This window comes from Giraffa tippelskirchi, chromosome 1 (assembly GCF_054371585.1).
Source record: "Giraffa tippelskirchi isolate mGirTip1 chromosome 1, T2T-mGirTip1v1.2.pri, whole genome shotgun sequence".
Classification (NCBI taxonomy): Eukaryota; Metazoa; Chordata; class Mammalia; order Artiodactyla; family Giraffidae; genus Giraffa; species Giraffa tippelskirchi.
The window spans coordinates 155,764,060-155,785,250 of NC_137275.1; the positions used below are offsets into that span (position 1 = coordinate 155,764,060).

General features: G+C 36.3%; 1 long non-coding RNA gene across 1 annotated transcript in view; it reads left to right on the plus strand.

Annotated features, from left to right (window-relative positions):
- LOC145510168 (uncharacterized) overlaps positions 1 to 19,977 on the plus strand; it is a 52,753-nt gene extending 32,776 nt beyond the window's left edge. The window contains exons 3-4 of the long non-coding RNA XR_014056849.1: positions 18,761 to 18,912; positions 19,642 to 19,977. This is a non-coding gene — a long non-coding RNA (uncharacterized LOC145510168). The remainder of the gene's footprint in view (positions 1 to 18,760; positions 18,913 to 19,641) is intronic.
- Positions 19,978 to 21,191: the final 1,214 nt, after the last annotated feature.

The following is a 21,191-nucleotide window of genomic DNA, read 5'->3' on the forward strand; positions in this document are numbered from 1 at the left end:
CCTGCTTCATCTTTCTATATTAATTGTTTTACTGTGTCTTGGGGGAAGGTTAGAAAATTGTAAAATAATATAAGCTCATTGTAAAATAAATAAGCAGAACAAAAATATACAAACTCAAAAGTGAGATTTCCATCTTACTCAAGTATACTCTTTGGAAAAAGTCATGATAATATTTTGGTGCACATCTTACCATTCTTTGTGTGAATTATTCCTTTTTAAAAGTCCACATCCACTCTATTCGCTGGTAAATTTTCAAACTCTAAATTTCATATCTCTTTAATAGAATCTAGCAATATGGATCTTACTCTGGTGTGACAATCTAACTTAAAAGAAGTCTCTTTCACTCTCATTCACACACATACACATACACACACACACACACACACACACATACACACCACTGCGCATCAATGCTGCTTAAGATAATCATACTTCAGTCGAGAAGATCTTGATTGTGCTAGTGAAGTGACTGGCACAGCTGTTCCAAAACTCTGTTCCTAGCAGAACTGAGACAAGGCAACTTCTCCACCTACAACCCAACTCCTTATCCATTAATAGCTCTAAAATGTCTACTGATGACAACCAATGTTCTCTCTCTCACCTGTCATCAAATAAAATAATGGACATGTATATATTGGATTTTAATATACTTTTTAACTCAACAGCATGTTTTTATCATCTTTCTAAGTTAGTGTGTAAAAAAGTACTTCATTCATTTTAACTGGCCACTAGTGTCACATATTTAAATGTACCTGACACATTTAACCAACCTCCTGATTGATGGATATCTTCTTACTTTTCTTTGATGAAATTCTATTGAGTCATTCACTTACTGGGTTTCTGTGTCAGGAAAAGTAGGACTATCCCTGCCAAAGGTATATCTTTGGGTCCCTGAGAACTACGAGGCTCCAGCGACACATGCAACCACTTAGAAAGGCAAAAAGTCTCAGTGGGTAATGTGATTTTAGCCAAGGTACATTTTTGTGGGCTAACCAGCATTTTTGTGTGCTTGATAATTTTTGGAAATACCCCAAAATTCTGTTAAATTTACTATATATTATCTTTAGCTCTCAAAATGTTGTTGTTCGTGACCTGGCTCCTGTCCAGGCTCAGTTCTCACTCCTTCCACACATGCTCTCCACGTTCAGTCATCCAACCACTGGCTGCCATGCAAAGAGGCCAGACTTCACCCCACCTTACCTCTACATCTGGTGTGCTCTATGCCACAAATCCCCCTTTTCCTAGCCTCTCTATTGAAACAGTCCACGGCCAAAGGCTTTGACCATTGTTTCCTCTGTAAATCTCTCTCTCTTCTTGTCTCGTACCACCTCATGAAACCCTCTATTCCTTTCTCCTCTCCACTTCCAAGGCATCATGTCTATTTTTCTGATAAAATGCTTTCTGTATCCTATCCTAACGATATGTTTTAAGTGTGGCTTCTTTTCTGTAGAATAGGATTCTTGGGGGCAGGGACCACTTTGCCAGTGCTTATCCCAGAGAAGGAACTGCCTAGATATCAGGAGATCTGACTCAAAAGGGCAGCCACCTTGAGATCCTCTTCTCATCTTGTATAAGTTCCAGATGAGAGGAATGGACAGGGTGCTATTACGGAAGTGCATGTGGACATTTTTTATACGATCATTATTTCAAAAGTTGCCTTTTCCTCTCAAGCTGCCATCACACTGAGAATTATGTCATCCATCCTTTACTGTACACATCTCCCACTGCTAAGTAATGCTCAACAATGTACTGTAGCATCCAGTACAATCACATGTTCCATATGGCTCTGCATACATTTACTTTTGTATTCATTGGCAATTTAGAATGGCACTGCTCATTATATATATCAGATGTCAGCCCGGCTGGAGCCTATCCAAGGATGTGTACTTAGACTGTCAGAAATGAAAGGCTGAAATTGGGCATGACTCATTACTGTGCAATATATGTGAGAGAGCATTTCAGGTGAAAATCAGCTTTAATCAGTGCCAGTAGATGTCGTGTGATGTTTTTCTTCCCCAGCACTGATAATGATGCGTCAATTCAGAAATGACAGCTTCTAGCACCACACATTGTGTCCTTTATGACCAAGCTCCAAGCTCTGGTCATTGATCTAATTTGCCTCTGATTTTGGAGGATCAGCAGTAGTAACCATGAAGATAAAAAAAGAAGGATTGTTTCTACAGAAATAAGGTGTTAACTGCAGTGATTATCATAACTGTAACTGTACACAGGGAAGGCTCTTTGCTTACTTGAAGATTACATGGAAAAACACAGGGAAGGCTCTTTGCTTACTTGAAGATTACATGGAAAAAGTAAGATATCCCCATTTCTGGAGATATTCCCAAGGGCAACACACTTATGTATTCTCTAATAGCTTATCTTTAGTTTTACACAAGCCCTGTGAGGTAGATTGATATTATCATCTCTATTGAGCGGCTGAGGCATTTAAGTAAAAGAAAGTGAAAGTGTTAGTTGCTCACTCATGTCCAACTCTTTGCGACCCCATGGAGCCTGCCAGGCTCCTCTGTCCATGGGATTATTCTGGCAAGAATACCCATTTCCTTCTCCAGGGGATCTTCCCAACCCAGGGGTCAAACTCAGGTCGTCTGCACTGCAAGTGGATTCTTTTATCATCTGAACCACCAGAGAAGCCCAAGACATCTAAGGTTCAGTAAAGTTAATAATCAAGTGATGTGTCTCACTAAAAATCACAAGGACCCAAACCAAAGTTTTCTGCTTCCATGACTTTTTAGAGAAATATTCATGATAGAAAAATTCTAGATTAAATAATTCAAGAACCCAAACTTCAAGTACTATAGAAGAACTCTAGATTAAGATCAGGGATCAACGTAAAGAAGCTAAAAGAAGACAACTTTTGCCAAGTTTTTCATTTTCCCAACATTAGCCCTACACTTCCAGAATCTTATAATAAGCCCAGTGAATAGAAGACATATATGTGGGGTGTCCAGGAAGGGGAACACATGTAAACCCATGGCTGATTCATGTCAATGTATGGCAAAAACTATTACAATATTGTAAAGTAATTAGCCCCCAACTAAAATAAATAAATTTATAAAAAAAAAAGATATATATGTATATTTCTTTTTCCATTTTGTTACTATCATAGAAACACTGTCTGTTCAATTCTTAACTGACTAGTTCTCCTGGTAGTTTCCCAGAAGAAAAAGGATTCAATGCATCTTTTCATAATATGGCTTTTCAAATAGATAACTAAGCATTTCTTCTGATGATCTATAAAACAGGAACAAAACTATTTTCTCCTCAAAGGATAGACCCTTCGAATACTAGGTAGACAACAACTCAAGGAATTATGTTGACCATATCCTCACCCCTAGGATACATAGATGATATCCTTTTTCTTCTTTTCTCTAATGCTTTCTTTCTCTCACCATGCCTTAATAACTCGGAGAATGAGAAATCTGAAAGCCATGGCTGTCCCAACTTATTGAGCTTCTAAAAGACAGCTTCATGGGATCCCCAATGATCTTGAACTGTGGTTGATGGATTCTAGGATCTGTCAGACCAGTATAGCTTCTTACTTTCTAGAATCATTTTTGAAATGCAATAAATAATTCCTGAGTACTTTAGAATAAATTTGATTCTCACTAGGAGAAAGAATAGGTAAAACCCTACTCAGTAAATCACAAAAGCATAATACGCACTTTTTGCTTGTATTAAAATAGGATCAGTGCAAACCCATGGCTGGGTTAGACTTGTCCAGAATGTCAGAATGTCCAGAATGTCAATGTATGGCAAAAACTACTACAATATTGTAAAGTAATTAGTCCCCAACTAAAATAAATAAATTTATTTAAAAAAAAATAGGATCAGGAGTAAAGCAGATCAAGATAACTTATACATACAGTTGCTTCCTTTCAGGAAAGTATTTGCCAAAGTGGATATCTTTGTCTTTAGAACAATGTGGAAAATTACCCATTGGATGATAATATAGTTAATGTATGCATAGCTTGTTAGATAATTTTGCCAAATATTTTGACTATAATTTTGGAAGAAAGCTTTGTGTGTGTTGCTATACCTCATGGAAATATTAGAATAACCCTGGTTTTTGTTTTGTTTTTTAAATGATTTGTTTCTGACACTAACATATGCCTCTGGGTTGATTAAATTTTCAGGAAATTATTTTCACGAGCTTAATGATTATTAACAAATTATTTTGAAGTAATACTTTAAATTGTGTATTGGTGAGAACTAATTAATGGTAATAGGTTAATAATTATATCAGAGGTTCTTCTGAGGTAATGAAATAATGCTAGGTGCTGGGTAGATGGCTCATACACTCCTTAGTTGATAATTTTTAAATATTTAAAGTGTTTTAATTGGTTATTAGTGTGTTTAAAATATACAAAAATAACTAGCAAAACTTAGGGCTGAAGTAAGACATCAAACCTTGAGCTGTACCTTCCAAAGGATAGGGAAACAGCTGATCAGTGAGAGGGCATGGCAAGGTCACATGACTGATTTTATCCAATGAGTTGTAAACAGAAGTAATATGTTTCACATCTAAGACAAAGGGGTTAAGAAGAGCATGTTCTTTCCTATGTCTTCTTTCTCCTTCCACCAGTCTGCTGTAAATCAGAACGACCTTAGAAGCCACATTATTAAGATGAGTGGAACTATGGATGGGACCTGGGTCTATGAATCATCAAGTAAAAAATTGCCCATTGATTCAGAACTGTTATTAGACTTTTGAGTGATAAATTTTCATTATGTCAAGACATTGAAATTTTCTTTTGTTATCGTTTGCTTTCATCAGAGCTGGTGTTACTCTAAGTGAAAAGGTTAAAACTCTGTGAAAGTCATTGCTTTGCCCATTAAAACGGGGCGGACAGTCTGATATTACCTTGAGTTCTAGACTTAGTGATCTGTATGTGACAAGCTCCAGCTGGTGGCAATTCTCTCACCTACTACTAGAAGATGGATGACCCAGTGTCAGGAAGGTAAAGACCGACAGTTCAACTATGCTCTATTCTTCTTTACCCCTTTATTTATTTATTTATTTTTTTACCAGCTTCATGGATATTAGGAGAATAAAAACATCTTATGTTTTCTGTTGGGCTAAAACTTTTAATATTGATTTAGAGAGTCTGGGACCTAGTGATGGTAAGCTCTGTAAATATAGTTTATAACTGTTTGAATGTCAATTTGTTGCACATGGACTATTTTCTTACCATGGCATACAAGAGCTAGTCCAAGTATATAGTAAATATTTCATTAACAATGTAGATGGTGACCTAGAGTGTGTTTTTCAAATTTGTCATAGAGACAAAGACTAACAGAGTAGATGAGAGAATACATCATTTGCTTTCATGCTTCCAAACTGTTGTCTAAGTTTTTCATTTGACCTGAAATCCCCTTATTCTTTCTTTCTCATCTAGCTAACTCATATTCATCTTTCAAAATTCATCTCAACTGTCATCTCCTCCAGGAAGCCTACTGTCTTCCCAACAATAGCTGACTTAGATGATTATATTTTCTTAATGCCTTGCATTCATCTGTAGCCTATAAGTCATCGATTTTATTTTTTTGTGTGTGTGTAGTGGCCTATAATTTTTCTGTGACAGATATTTTATCTTATTTAACTTTGTATCTTCAAAGCCTACCACAGAGTCTAGCAGTCTGTTTATTATATCCTGTCATGTTCTAAAATTAATTGGAATTGAATGAATGAGAGATCAAACCAAGACTTAAAAAAATCAATAATCTCAAATGATAAATTCAAACACCAAGAGTATTATCAAAATATTCCAAAGTTTTTTTTTTTAATACAGAAAAAACCAAAAACACCCTCTATTGAAAATAAAGATCATAGAATTTATGGCTTCACAAAAATTAAAGTAAAAAGTATATGCAGTTTTAGAGAACTAGAAGCTCAGAAAAAATCAAAGAAGAGAGTTACATAAATACAAGCAGAAGGTCTTGCTCAGCTAGAGAAAAGTACCATATGTTCTCCAGGGTGAGGGTACATCTACTATATTCTTGACAATGACAGGTGCTATACTCAGGAAAAACCAGAAGATGCCCCAAAGACAATGACTAGAACAGTGACCAGGATAGATCTAGGATTCTTTAAAGGGAGACATTTCAATTATCTGGGTGCTCCTGTGTATAAAAAGAAGTTAAATTACTTTGTTAGATGCTGAAGGTACAAAATGAGACAAATACATAAAAAGCTGCAGAAGTGAAGTTGTGCAATTTTGAAGAAAAATATTCAAGATTTTTCAAAAATATTTAAGGCTATTTTGGATAAACTGTGGGGTTTAAGCAAAGGCTGAATGACTTTTCATGAGAGTTGTGATAGAAGACATTCCTGCATTAGGAAGATATGTTTAATTGTCCTTTATAAGTTGAATATTCTAAACTGACTACTGTGAATCAGAATAATCAGATCATATTCCAGTATGTGCATAAAACTGTTCCTTTTTTCCTCCTCCATTTATGTCTTCTCCTTCATTATCTTCCACTTCTTGCTTCTTTAGTCTCCCTTCCACATTTTCTTTATTCTTATTTCTAATACTTAATGAGTAACTACTATTAATCAGGGAATGTAGCAAACATTGTGAGTTCAACAATGAACAAGTTATATAAGGCTGATGCTCTTACAGAATTCATAGGCTACTGAGAGGTATAAACAAGTAAATAAGTAAACAAAATGAATGTTGTAAAAGGGTAGGATAGGGGATTTGGAGAGTTCTCTTGGAGCAGTTACGAGTGGTTACTAACTGAAGCAGAGAGTGTTCAAGAGAAGTGACCCTGAATTTGTAGGCCTCTGAGAGGCAAGTTTAGCCCTGTTGGCAGCACTAATGTTTGGACTCAATAAGCTCCATTCACCTGGTTCTCTGTATTGACTTTCACCCATGATGCTCCAATTATTTCCCAAATTAATTTCTTTAATCATCAAATGTCTCTATGAAGGTAATACACATCATATCCTTTTACCTCCATCTGATAATTGCCAGTGCAGGTGTTCTGGGCAAGTGGATATGAGGGGGAGAAGGAAAGAGACAGAGAGAAAGAGGGAGGGAGAAAGAGGAGAATTATCTAAGTCTCTCAGGAGACATTGCTTCTCGTGAAGAGGTAGATTTTAATTTCAGGGCTGGGTGTAAGCTAGTCTTGAATATGTAATGGCTAACATGATTGCCCACCGAGCTACCATCAATCCAGATTTGAAGTTCATTACTGTAAATGGCTTTGGGATACTTTGAGCATGAAAAATGCAGTAAAAACAAAATCTATTTTACTAAGAAGGAGGTAAAACTGTAAGGACAAATGTTAGAGCTTTCCTTACTGAAGTGAGAAGACAAAGAGAACACAAGTGACCCTGACTCTTCCCAAGGGGTAGCTGTTGAAAGAAGAGGAAAAACAAGATTAAAATACTTTAGTTTCTTCCTCAGAAACAACCAGGAACTAATTAACTGAGCTGGTCTCAATATGCTGATCTTTATTACGTGTTGTCTATTAAGATGTTTCTACCAGAAGCCAGTGGTGACACATGCTAATTGCATCCTATTTGTGTTGACTATCTTGCCCTCTCTAATGATCATTTGTTTCTACAAAATTGCCACATGTCAACACTTCAACCAAAGAGTCCAGTTAAGCCACAAGTTACCTCCAATAGGCATATATTGGGTTGACTTTCATTCTTTGTCAGTCTGTCAAGGAAAGGCAAGGAATTTGGCCAACACAACTGGAAGTGACATTAATTTTCTACTGAAAATGTATTACAGGTGTTTGCTCCGCCCCCCCACCCCCCGTCCCCAGAGCTTGATTTTTCTTATGCTGCAATAAAAGACCTTATTCTGGCTGGATGGCTTTACCACCTTACTGTAAAAAGACTGACTGAAATAATTTTCCTGAAGGTATTGATACTATAAATACTGATATATTGTCTAATACTCCAATTTCTGTGGACTTTTTTTTTTTTTTTCCAAACTTCAAACTTTTTATTTTGTATTTGGGTACAGCCAATTAACAATGTTGTGATAGTTTCAGGTGAACAGCAAAGGGATTTAGCCATACATATACATGTATCCATTCTCCCTCAAACCCCACTCCCATCCAGTCTGGCCTAGAATATTGAGCAGAATTCCATATGTAATATAATACATGGTTATTATGGTTATCCATTTTGAAAATAGCAGTGTGTACATGCCCTTCTCAACTCCCTAACTATCTCTTCCCCCTGGCAACCATAAGTTTGTCTTCTAAGTCTGTGAGTCTCTTTCTATTTTGTAAGTAAATTCATTTGTATCATTTCTCTTTCGATTTCACATACAAGGGGTGTCATACGATGTTTCTCCTTCTCTGCCTGCCTTAGTTCTCTCAATATAACACTCTCTAGGCCCATCCATGTTGCTGCAAATGACATTATTTCATCATTTTTCAGGGATAAGTAATATTCCATTGTATGCATATACCACATATTCTTTATCCATCCCTCCGTTGATGGACATTTAGGTTACTTCTATGTCTTGGCTATTGTAAACAGTGCTGAAATGAACACTGAGGTGTGTGTATCCTTTCAGGTCATGTTCTTCTCTGGATATATGCCCAGGAGTGTGATTGCAGAGTCATATGGTAGCTTTATTTTTAGTTTTTTAAAGAATCTCTATACTGTTCTCCATAGTAACTGTACCAATTTACACTCCTACAACAGTGCAGGAGAGTTCCCTTCTTTTCACACCCTCTCCAGCATTTGTTGTTTCTAAATTTTTTGATGATAGCCGTTCTGACTGGTGTGAGGTGATATCTCATTGTAGTTTTGATTTGCATTTCTCTAATAACTAGCAATGTTGAACATCTTCTCATGTGCCTGTTGACAATCTATATGTCCTATTTGGAGAAATGTCTATTCAGGCTGTGAACTTTCTTTATAACACTTATCCTAGTTGTATTTGTAATGTCACTATGTGATTGTTTGATTCTTTGACTTTCACCCCATTGATGCTCCAGGAGAGCAAGGATCATATCTAATTTTGTCCAATATTTTACCTCTAGCTTTCAGCACAAGCTCTGGCACAGAGTAGGTACTCAATGAATAGTTCCTGAATAGAGGAAGATACAAACAACACTGAGAATGAATTCTAATTTATGAGTCTTAGAAATGGTATTGCCTCAAGAAGACTTACTGAATAGTCCAAACTATATATGACTTCTCTGAATTTCCCATGTGACTTGCTTATGTCTTTCTCAAATAAGTTATACCATTCTGTCTTGCATTATAATTATTTAGGTTTCTGAAAGATACCCTCAATGACTGCATTGCCTTAAACACAATAGGAACTCAATAAGTGTGTGTTGAATGTGAGATAGTGTCTGTGCCTTATTTATCTTTATATAGATAGGCAACAGATGCTTAATGGTGTTTGTAAAATTAAAGCTAGTGACACTTCACTCTTTTATTAGGGATATTTCAGTTTTGAGTAACAGAAAGATAACTCCAGCAGACTTAATCAAAAAGCCATAATTTACAACTCATACAACTTAAAAGACCAGGGTTCAGTTTCAAAAAGGTTAATTCTATCACTGAAGTCCCAACTTTCTATCTCTCCTCTGTGTCTATTCCTAAGCATGGCTGCACTAAGATGGTTGCAAGCTTCCTAGAACTAAATTTTCTCTAATCGTGTTCTCTATGTGCCAGGCACTGTTTTCAGTGTTTCAGGAGTAGCTCATGTAACCAATGCCAGACACTGTTTTCAATGCTTCAGGGTTAGCTCATGTAACTCTCAAAAACAGCTCTATAGATTGGAAAGATTGATATTACCATTTTACACATGAGAATACTAAGGAACAGAAAGATTAAATAATTTCCCCAAGGTCCAAGTAGAGTAGCTATGATTTAAATTCATGTGATTTGTCTCTAGATTATCTGCTCCATACAAACCACTATACTTACTTATTTAGCACAACAGAAAGAAAGTCTCCCTTTTATTATCCTATGGAACAAAGTAGAAACATCTTTCCCTGAAGACTCAAAAAAATATCTCTTTGCATCTAATTGGCCTGACTGGGTTAAGTTTTCATTCCAGTCACACCTTATAGCCAGTTGTAGGGATGTGAGGATATGCTTAAATCTATTAGGACAAAAGTCTGGAGTTAAGTGACCTGAAAATAGTATGGCCTGAATAGGGCAAGGTAGATATCCACGTGAATTCACTGATACTGTTACCCTGGCTATGAGTGAGGATATGCTGAGTGGGAAAAAAAAAATCAAATGTACAGTGTAACTGGTAAATCCCAAGAGACATTTTAAGAAGAATTATACTTCAAAGTTTCTGTATCTTTAAAGAATAAGTAGAATTCTAGATAAGTCCATTGAAAAATAAGAATTTTACTTTGTATATACAGCCGTTGAATAATTTTGTAAGTCTGATCACAGGAAGTCTATCTGCAGGGTGGCCAAATACAATTGATTACACTGGCGAGGTGGACCAAGAGATTTATTTGATTCCACTTTAGAATTAGAAATGTTCTATAGCTGTTTTATAGTTGAGTTTATAGAAAGAGCTTTTCCCTGATTTAAGAAAACTCAAAGGGTATGTTTGCTGAGATCTGGTCTATAGTAATGCAGTAAATAAACATTCAAATAAAACTAGCTAGTATCTAATCGTAGTTTAAGAAAACTGAAGAGGAGCAGATCATTAGGAATTAAATCAGCACTTAAAAAGAATATGGTCTCCCAATCAGTTTATGGACTTCTACCACCAAACTGGCTCCTCTCCATACAATCTAGAATTCATCTAAACTTTCAATATGCTTAACTGAAAAGATAAGAGATCCGGATTAGAAAACAGCTGACCTGAGCTGAAAACCAGATGCCTGCAACTCAGCTGAAATTTCTGGGATAAATAAATTATGAACAAAGATAACATTTTAGAAACTCTGGTGTCAGTGAGCTAATGGGCAGCTCCAGACAAAGACTAGAGAAGAAAAACATTGTTATTTGAGGATGGTAATAGAAGTAATTATCTGTGTGCCCGAAAAAAAAAAAAAAAAAAAAGGCAATAAAAGGCCATGATGAATCCATAGAATCAGTCAACAAAAGAAATTTTCTAGAAATATTTGACCTAATTACAACTGAGGGTTTGTTGGCTGTTTTTGCAAATGTCTTAAGGATGTAACACTCACCACAAAATGAGCTATATCATTAAAAGGTCATGCAATGCAAAACTCGAACCCAAAAAGAGCCTACAGACTGTGGACAAAGAACAAATGAAGCACTGGGAATAAAATGAGCAAATTAGCTATACAGAATTAAGGCACATTGAAGAAAGAAGAAGTAGGGAAAGAATCTGAGGCTCTGATTGTGCAAAACTGTAAATGTAAAATAGTAAATGCAAAACCAAAGAAGAGTATTCAGTAAAGGGATATTTTAACTCTAAATTTAGATTATCAGCTTCATCATGCAATTATCTCTGATTTATGTAGCATCCATACAGACAGAAAAAGAAAAAGGGATTAAAACTATTGAAGTATAATTAGCAGAAGATATTATTCCTGACCTCAGTGGATTATTTTAACTTAATTGACAATTATTTAAGAACCTAAATATTTGACAGTGTATAATTACATTTAGGGCTTCCCTGGTGGCTCAGACTGTAAAGAATCTGCCTGCAACTCAGGAGACCTGGGTTTGAACACTGTGTTGGGAATATCCCCTGGAGGAGGGCATGGCAACCCACTCCAGTATTCTTGCCTGGAGAATCCCCATGGACAGAGGAGCCTGGCGGACTGCAGTCCATGGGGTCACAAAGAGTCGGACATAACTGAGCAATACTACGCAGCACAATTACATTTAAGACATGATCTGCGGCACGGACAATCATTACAAAAACATTTAAGCACAAACACATACTTAAGCACAAAAAATGGTTTGTGCTTATACATGTTTAGGCAACAAAACATACTTAAGCTAATCAGAATTTTCCTTTAGTGAATGCACCTTTCTGGGAAGTCTCAGATACTGAAAACCCCCAAACATCTGTTTTTCCTGACACTGTTCTTGGGTTGCTGAATGTTGTTTGAGAAAAATCACATTACCTTGTAAGTTAGTTCCCTTACAAATTTGCAATTTCAAAACTCAACTTGTTCATTAATGCTGCTTAAGAATTACTCACATATCTCTCTTTTGCTCTTATGCAGTCCTTGTCTTTTATTTCTCCAGATTTTACTATCCTCCTTCAGTTCTGTTCAGTTTATTTTTTTCTGTGCTCTTCTCCATTCCTCATGATAATTTAGCTTTCTACTTCCTAGCCATAAACTGCTGTAATACTCCCTCATATGCCCCTTATCTGCGTCTATATTTCTGCCTGTCATTTGCCTTCCTTCCTGTCTTAGAAGGGCAAAGGGAGTGGTGGCAATCCTTTCTGCTGTTCAAATTCTACACTTCAGTTGTGCATTGGAATATATTCTCTCTTAACTCCATCAAACATTACTTGACCAACTATTCTTCACTTTCTCTCCCTCATTTTCTTCTTCCCTTTTCTCTTAAGTTGAAATCTTCTAAGAAAACATTTGATTTTTCCACTAAAACAAGCCACCATCCTTTTCTCTTCTCTTCACAACCAGACTTTGAAGTCTTTATCTAAAGCAGAATGTCTCAATCTTGGAAGTCCTACATTTTGGGCCAGATAATTTTTGCTGTGTGATCTGTCCTGCACACTGTAGGATGTTTAGCATCCTTAACTTCCACCTACCAGCTAGATGACAGTAGCACTTCCCTAGTTGTGACAATCAAAAATGTCTCCAGACATTGCCAAAGGTCTGATGAAGGGAAAATCATCTCTAGTTGAGAATTCCTGCTAGAAAGCTCCCATCTCCAAGTAACTGACCCAACTGCTTTTTCAGCTCAGTAAAATATGACTTCTGATCTGACAACTGTATGCAAATGACTCAACTGCAGAACAGCAATATCCAAATGACCAAATCCAATGGTCTACTTGCAGTCTCATTTTTTGGACATTTGACTTTGTCAGTGGCTTCTTCTTATTGAAACTTTCTTCTTCAATGGCTTCCTTGACCACTCTCCAAGGTGCTCTTCAATCTTTCTTGCTGGTTCTTCTTCTTCTATGCTACATTTAAACTCCACAATTCTCACCTTTCCTTGAAAGTTTAGGTCTACTTTCATGACTCCAACTAACTAAATGCATATAGGCCAGTGACTCCACAAACTTAAAATCTTAAGAGATTTTTCCTAAAGTCTAGACACATACTGATAGCAATCAAGGCATTTATTTCTAGTTGTATCCCCAAAACACCTGAAAACTCAAAATGTACAATTGGATTTCTCAGATACATATTCTAAAATCAAGTCTTTTGTTGTTCACTAGATCTGTTTAGTGGACCACCATTCAACAGTCAACTGTTACCTAACCTACCACTCTCCAGTCAGTGTAAACTCTTCTGCCATTCTGAATTCCTAAATCTGTCAGTTACAAAATCCCTTGCATTCCAGTTCTGAAATCTCTTTAACTGATTTTTCCTTTTCATTCCTATAGGCATTACTCTGATCAAATAATATCCCTCTTTTACGTGCACTCATGACTTTAAACTTGCCTCTGATCCATCCCGTTCATTGTCAGTATCGTTTTAAAATACATATCTGATTTTTCTATGTTCATATTTATAAAGATCTCAGTGTTTCTCATTGCCTATAGCTGTATTTTCCAAATAATGGTACTCTTAACCTTTAGTGGTGCCAGAGATGTTTTATGTGATGTGTACTTTCTTGTTTCTATTATTTTAAAACTTAAAAGCTTTTGCACAATGAAGCAAACTATAAGCAAAGTGAAAAGACAGCCTTCAGAATGGGAGAAAATAATAGCAAACGAAGCAACTGACAAAGAATTAATCTCAAAAATATACAAGCAACTCCTGCAGCTCAGTTCCAGAAAAATAAACGACCCAATCAAAAAGTGGGCCAAAGAACTAAACAGACATTTCTCCAAAGAAGACATACAGATGGCTAACAAACACATGAAAAGATGCTCAACATCACTCATTATCAGAGAAATGCAAATCAAAACCTCAATGAGATACCATCTCACGCTGGTCAGAATAGCTGCTATCCAAAAGACTACAAGCAATAAATGCTGGAGAGGGTGTGGAGAGAAGGGAACCCTCTTACACTGTTGGTGGGAATGCAAACTAGTACAGCCAGTATGGAGAACAGTGTGGAGATTCCTTAAAAAACTGGGAATAGAACTGCCATATGACCCAGCAATCCCACTGCTGGGCATACACACCAAGGAAACCAGAATTGAAAGAGACACGTGTACCCCAATGTTCACCGCAGCACTGTTTATATTAGCCAGGACATGGAAGCAACCTAGACGTCCATCAACAAACGAACGGATAAGAAAGCTGTGGTACATATACACAATGGAATGTTACTCAGCCATTAAAAATAATACATTTGAATAAGTTTTAATAAGGTGGATGAAACTGGAGCCTATTATACAGAGTGAAGTAAGTCAGAAAGAAAAACACCAATACAGTATACTAATGCATATATATGGAACTTGAAAGATGGTAACGATAACCCTATAAGCGAGACAGCAAAAGAGACACAGATGTATAGAACAGTCTTTTGGACTCTGTGGGAGAAGGCGAGGGTGGGATGAACTGAGAGAATAGCATTGAAACATGTATATTATCATATGTGAAACAGATCGCCGGTCCAGGTTCGATGCATGAGACAGGGTGCTCAGGGCTGGTGCCACTGGGATGACCCTGAGGGATGGGATGGGGAGGGAAGTTGGAGGGGGGTTCAGGATGGGGAACACATGTACACCCATGGCTGATTCATATCAATGTATGGCAAAAACCATTACAATATTGTAAAGTAATTAGTCTCCAATTAAAATAAATGAACTAAAAAATATAAAAGTTTTACAATTATTGCAATTTGTATTAGGAAAAAAAAATATAGCTAGTACATCAAATCTGTGATTTCACAGACAGCACTGAGAATAGAGCTAAGTAAAAGCACTGAATCTATTTAAAATCACTCTAGGGAAAAATTACCAAGTAAATAATAGAATTTAGTGGTGGCAAAACTTATGCAGGTTGCGTCTAAGTGTCGAAAGGAAGGACCTACTAGATAAAATGGTAATTATGAGCTTACTAAGATAAAACCCAAAGTCCTTAGTAGGTCTGAAAGTTGCTTCCATAATCAGATCCAATCTCCTTATTGTGACTTTCCCACAATCCCCAATATCCACTCTATGTTCAAATCACGAAAGAACTGTCTATTACTGAACCTGAGATGTAATTTTATGCCTTCATGGCTTTGTTCTTGCTGTTTTCTCTGTCTGGACTGGCACTGTGGCTGTTCCAGTGGATTGCTTCTCTTTGTATACATTCCAATAGTTTATTGGAAGAGGAAATTAAGAGGATGTGACCTGTGGTTGACCCCTGAGCACAACATGGGCAACCTCAGGTCCCTTAGCTTTTCCCCTGTTCTTGGAATGTACACTATGCTTACTATTTCCACAGTGGGAACCTTTTTCAAGGACACAGACTTGAGAAAGCAATATGTTATTGAGACTAGGTGATATACATACATTACTGAACCCCATTAAGGACCCTATGTAAACTTTTAAGATTCTGGTGGGTGGGTGTGGAGATCTATTCATCTTACAGTTGGCAAAACAAGTCTTGTACATAAGTTCTTTTTCTTATTAAAATTTCCGCCTGCCAATCTGGAATAACTTGCCTTCTTCTTCAGTCTCTTCTCACCCTCTGTGTTCAGGGGTCAATTTCAGATTTTACTCAGGAAACTCCAGAGGTCGAAACTAACTTATCTTTTTAATGTGCCTTTCAATATGGCAAGTCTAGAGCATTTTTTGCAGATTCTCTTGCAGTTGGAGTTCTGGTTGTAGGTTAGGATCCACCAATCGGAGTTGGAAAATGAGATTTCAGAGTTGGAAAATCACTCCTGTACTTCTGTTGCTTCTGCTCCTTCTGTAGTAGCACAGTCATGAGATTAGGGGTTTTATGAAGAAGCAGATGGCCTAGGAGCTCACGTGGGGCTGAGATACAGGGCAGGAGTCAGGCGTTTGTGGCAGGTTTATTGTAACAGAGGTGGAGTAGTTCCAGAGACAAGATGTCTGATGGGGGATTTCAAACTGTCTAGTTTCTGGATCATTCTCTAGATTCTTAATGGTGACAAAGGTACTTGCTTTTCCATCAGAAAGTCCCATGATATTGCTTTGAAAGTTGTTCCTAGAAGCTAAACCTTGAGCCTGATTTCCCAGGCTATACAAGGTTTTTGTGAGTACTTCATTTTTTATATTGTATTCCAATTTGCTTAAACTATCTAGAACATTTTCTGCTATTGGACACTGAATGCTGACCAAAGAAGGTTTTGTTTCTAAACATTCTCTCCAACTTGATTTTTATCCCACATTTCTGCACTTTCTATATTTAATATTTATTACTTTGATAAGTAAGGAACTTTATTTGCCTGTACTATTTTAAAATATTTATTATATATGCCAAGTCACTACAGTCATGTCTGACTCTGTGCGATCTTATGGACTGTAGTCCACCAGACTCCTCTGTTCCTGGGATTCTGCAGGCAAGAATACAGGAGTGGGATGCTATGCCCTTCTCCAGGGTATCTTCCCAACCTAGGGATAGAACCCATATCTCTTATGTCTCCTGCATTGGTTGGCAGGTTCTTCACCATTAGCACCACCTGGGAAGTCATATATATATATATATATATATATATATATATGTTCGTTGACGTACTCAGAAAAAAAAGTCCCTGAAGAAGGATCTAAAAATCTTCATAATAAAAAGTGTCAAATGCCTATATTTCTTTCACTGCGTCTTTCATTAAAAGTGTAGGTCATTTTGGAACCTCTGTTACAATGTTATACCACAGCTCTGGTTATTTTTAATCTATGATTCACTGATCAGTGGGTGGCCTGTTATCTCCCACATATCATTAAAGTATTTATTATGAACTCACACCATCTTGAAAGAAGTTGTATAAGAAACAAAAACCCTAGATGAGGTCCTTTTCTTCTTCCTAAGCCTCTGCCCCCCGGCCAATTAAACAGGAGCCCTCCTTGCCACAGTGAGCTTATATTTGCATTGAGAGAGAGCACAGACTGAACTTCTATCTTTCTTGGCACACTGTGCTGGTTATTTCAAAATCTTTAAAAGAAGATGCTGTTATTTATTTATGTCAGGTTTTCAGTACAGTTCCACCAGGTACTGCCTGTTTGAGTTCTGCCTCTTTCTTGATGTTTTAATTCACTGCTAGCACAGATGCGTTTCTTAGCGCCATCCAGGTTGAAAGGCTGACCTCAGCCTGAATGCTGCTGTTAATCAGACTCCCTGGTTTGGCCTAGAATTTTAATTTATTTCATTTATTTATTTATATGTTTGTTTATGTTTTCTGCCTACTTAGAAGTTAAATATGGCTGTTCCTACCTATCTCCATGGCTTAATAAGTCAAAATTCAAGGAATTGAAGTCTGTTTACATACAAAATAGATAAATTTTCTTCTGCTACAGTTTCCCTTGTTGTTTTAGATTCATTTAGGCATTCTATTACTCTATTATTCTATTACTCTAAGGCAAATAAAATGTAACATTAGTAGCTAACATTAATTGAATATTTAATAAATTCTAAATGAATTATATGCAAAGAATCATTTAATTATTTAAAAAGTCCCAGGAGTTTTATCCCAATTTCACAATTGAAGAAACTGAGGCTTAGAAAAGCTAAATGAGGTTTCGAATGAATATGAAAGATTCCCAGGTGCACAGCTATGAAGAACCCTGTTATTTCTCAGGTCACATCACTCTGGGGGTAAATTAGTCTGGTTAAAACCTTAAGAAAAATCATAAACCCCTTGTTTTGACTCTATTAGACTGCTGGCTGCTTCAGACTTGAGCAAAGCACTAACACCAAGTTCTAAGAATTTCTGAGGGTTTCCTGTGCTCATTCTCCTTCGGGAAACCAGACAGTCCTTTTATTTCCTTTCTCTCTTGTTACTTCTGGTGCAATTCTGCTTACTATGCTTGGTGTTATTTCTTTCTAGTCTCTATTCTAGATGTAAGAGTACTGAATCTAGGAATATTCATTCTGCCAGCAGTGGTCTATGATAGAATCAGAGAAGTGATAGGTCAGAGCCCAGAGCAGTACCAGTTTTTTTTCTTTTTAAAAAAAAAATTAATTGAAGGATAATTGCTTTACAGAATTTTGTGGTTTTCTGTCATACATCAACAAGAATCAGCCATTTTGAACTGATACCAGAACCAGTGGTGTAAAGCAAGTGAAAGTGGATGGAGGCCCTAGTAGAAGACTAAATGATGGAATCAAAATTTGTGTGTGATTGACAAGGCCAAAGCCATGGAGAAATTAGCTGCAAGAATCAGGGCCAACGTCCACAGAATCAAAGCTGAGTCACTGAAGAACAGCTTTATCTCAAACTCCCTTTGAAAGTCCTCATTTTCTCAATTAGCAGAATCTCAGTGTCGACTCAGGATGTTCACAGAAACATCTTAGAACTGAAAAACAGCCTAAATGTTTCCTTTTTTGATAGAATAATGCCTGGAACATAGTAGACACTCAATAGATTTTAGTTGGAAGAAAGTTCATGCAGTCTGAAATGGAAGTGCTCATCAGGGATGACTAAGTTAGACTGAGAGAATGTGAACTGCATGGAACAAGCTCATTTGTTTTTCAACCGTTTTGATTTTAGAGCTGCTTCTTTTGGCATTTCATTGCTATTTATGGCTGGCTGAAAAAGATTTATCAGTTTAGAAGAAGAAGATGTGCATACCTTTGCACATGGAGACATGTAAGGCTTCCCCAGACATCAAATAACTCTAATGATGTTTTGATGAGTTAAGGGTAAGTGAATCAGAAATTTATTGATTCAATTTCCTTTGTAATATACAAGGGTCTAAAATTCTGGGAAGAGCTCAGATACCAAGTTTAAAAAATAGGAAGCAAAAGTTGTCAAACTATAGCATAGTCATTTTCTTCCCAATCCAAACTGAGGATGTCTATAAAATGGCCAATACATTTTTTTAAAAGTTTGGTTTAATGTAAAAATAGTTGAACCTGGGTTATTGATCCTGGTTATCTATCTCTGCTTTCATAACATGAAGTGACAAAAATGATAGCTAGTATTTTTATCAGAATGTTAGTATCAGTCACATACTGTTCTAAATGCCTTGCATAGATTACCACATTGAAGTCTCAGGGTAGTACTAAAAAGTAGGTGCTATTAATATCATCATTTTATAGGTTGGACTATTGAGACACAGGGATATTAAAGTTGTCTCGGGTCAAGCAGTTAATGATTGAAAAATCTAAGATTCAAACCCAGGTGGTCCCACTACCATGTACTTCTAATTCCTTGAACTAGATATTCTCTAAGGTCCCTTCTAGGCTGATTTTTTTGGTTATTCATTCTCTCTCATTATGATGTTAGAAACACTTGAACCATATCCACATCTGTGGAGGGCCAACAGAGGGAGACTAGACACTTAAATAATCACATGTCTATGGACTCGTAGGATATGTGCCATTTTAGAAAATGGGTCTGGGAAATCTAAGCTGAGCTATGTTTTCCAGGTACTTCAGGAATCCCAATGGCTAGAACACGGTTTGTTGATGTGTCCTACGGTCTGAGAAAATGATCAACAAAAGGTTTGATACTATTTTGACTTAACCATGTCTGGGATGGGGTGATAGCCCTATTTAAATGCTCTGAACACCACAGAGCACCGACCATATCCACTAACTACAAGTTTGAATTTGTTAGCTTGACATATAGGTTTTAAACTAAGAAAAAACATAATTAATCAAAAACATAGTTTGATCTTCTTTGGGGATGTGGGATCAAGAGTTAAGGGAAGAATAAAGTTCATTGATCAAAGAAAAACTAAAACTCATAGAAATTACCAAAAATAAGAGATTTTAAATTCTAATAGAGTCATCAAGTAGAATATTTTTACACATTAGTAATGTTTGTAAGTCCATGTTTCTCAAAGTATGAATGTTCCTGATAAGATTCATGAAGAGAATAAAATACTGAGCACAAATATGACAATAACAATGTGAAAAAGATGAATCAAGCATAAATAAAAGACTGGAAGGAAATTAACCAAAATATTAATCATGTTTGTCACTACATGGGAAAATTATACTTAATTTTGCTCTCTGCAAAGAATTCCATTCTCCAAATGTTTTATAATGAGCATGTGCTTTTATTATCATGAAATAAAACCCAATGTAAAAATATATAAACATTTTTTAAAAGGCTCTCTAAAATTTTTAACAAAAGCTTTACTAATATATGCAATTCTTATGAAAGCCCTAATAATGGGATGACATCCAGCAAAAGAAATATATAAATGGTGGTATGAAAAAAAATCTGGAAAGAATAGTACATTATAAATCATATGATGTGGTTTCTTGGATTTGCTATTCACTAGCTCTGTAACCTTGAAAAATCATTTAACCTCTCTGAGCCTCAATTTCTTCATCAGTAGAGATAATAATATTTTCCCTATATACCACTGAGAGTTGTTGAGAAGATTGAATGTGTATAGAAATACTTTGGAAAAGTTAAAGTAACATACAATAGACACTATTCTTATTAACGAGTAAGAGTTAACTACTTCAATCTCTGTGAATAACACAAAGATTTCTATTTATGTGTTCCTTTTTAACTCTGAATATTTACTTTTCCAAATTCCTTTGACCATTTGTGAACAGTTCTATTTTGAATATAATAAATAAAGGCTACAATTTACTAAGGTCTAATAAGAGTGGTGTTAAAATGCAGAATGGAGTGCATGTGACAAACGATGGAGGAGCATCGCTCCCTAATATCTTCACTGGAAATCCTGATAGAATCATGGAGGAAATGTTACAACTATTGAATGAAAGAGATTTAGAAGACCTTCAGAGGCAGAACATGACACAGTGAGACAGGATCTCAAGAAAAGGGAATTATTAAATCGAAGAACAAACGCCTTCTTTCCTTTCTTTTTCAAACCTGTCTTTACAACCACCTTGAAATTGTGATACACAGTGTTATAGTGGTATGTGCAAAGGGCTTTAGGAACATGGAGAAAGATGTATCAGTTTCTCTAGGTAGTCTGGAGAAGACTTCATAA